This window comes from Empidonax traillii, unplaced genomic scaffold, assembly GCF_003031625.1.
Source record: "Empidonax traillii isolate 1590-97213 ecotype Southwest subspecies unplaced genomic scaffold, ASM303162v1 scaffold281:size1424471, whole genome shotgun sequence".
Taxonomy (NCBI): Eukaryota; Metazoa; Chordata; class Aves; order Passeriformes; family Tyrannidae; genus Empidonax; species Empidonax traillii.
The window spans coordinates 631,354-632,624 of NW_020955474.1; the positions used below are offsets into that span (position 1 = coordinate 631,354).

The 1,271-nt window shown below is 39.5% G+C and overlaps 1 protein-coding gene across 2 annotated transcripts in view; it reads right to left on the bottom strand.

Annotated features, from left to right (window-relative positions):
• The window catches only part of UBE2V2 (ubiquitin conjugating enzyme E2 V2), a 39,317-nt gene that overhangs the window by 9,505 nt on the left and 28,541 nt on the right, over nucleotides 1–1,271 (bottom strand). The gene's annotated exons all lie outside the window — the stretch shown is intronic.

The following is a 1,271-nucleotide window of genomic DNA, read 5'->3' on the forward strand; positions in this document are numbered from 1 at the left end:
GTGTTACGTTAATACACACATACTTAATAAAGGGCTGTTATTTTTCCTTTTTCCCTTTTCCATAATTTGCTTTCCTTCAATCGGAGTCTCTTAATTTCGAATCTATAATTGCTAGAAAAAAAAGGTTTGGGTCTTTTTCTCCTAATCCATCCTCAGCAAAGGACCCTTGTCTCAATTAAACTGAGACAGCCAGGCTGGATAAGGCCTTTGTGGGATGGGGTGGGCCAGGGGAGGGGGGAAGGAAGCTGGGACTAGATGATCTTTAAGGTCCCTTCTAACCCTTAACATTCTAATTCTATGATTAAAAGCTAAAGGCCTAATACAAGTCATCTTGTCCTACTACAGGTAACATAGCTGATACCACAGCAAGAAAATACAGTAACAAATATTCTCATCATTCACTCAGCTAAAACAACTTACTTCCCCAGAGAGAGATACTTTTCGTTACAATGGAAACAGGCCAAAATGTAAATATACAGCTCACAACTCTGAAAAATTCCAAGAACAGCACTCATTCTCATTCCCTTATTTGTATCCAGGTGGCTTCTCAATTTTGCTGAGTTGATAAAGCCATTGTTTTACTGCAAGCCAAGCATCCCTTGCCAGCTTCCCCAGAAGCCTAAAGCCCCATTTTCTGGGAGTCAGGAAAACATTTCCTTCAATCCAAAACAAATCTTACCCTCCTCCACCCATGCTGATCACCTTTCAAATGAAGTAAGAAAAAAAAACTGATAAGTAATTTTTGTACAGCTCTAGGGAAGCCACATGTGAGAAGAACTTCATGCTGTGGACAGTATTAATAACTTCTTCTGTGTTTTGCCTTACTGCACCATCTACATGACTCAGCCAATTCAAAAACCCACCCATCCTTTACAAATACTGAAACTGGATATGCAATTCCTCTCAGAATGCCACCACTGCCTTGGGAACCGGTTCCACTTTCTACAATCACTGCATACTGCCAGTCATTCTATCAGCAAGACTGCAAGTCCCTGATATGGCACAAGATATTATTTGCATGTACTCTTTCTCATAAAAAAAGACAAAATGACAGAAATACAAATAGACCAGAACTAAAAGCGCATACCAGGCTTGATTGAGTTCTTTTATTATTTTTTTAAAACATATGGGATCCTATATAATAATCACTCCCTTCAAGGATATGGAGTAGTCTACCTTGGGTTGAATAAGAAACCAGTCACAGGCAGTTCTGGAGGCTTTTTGGAGAGTCAGAGAGACAATACTTCAGCTAGCTCAAATTTGTGAGTTCT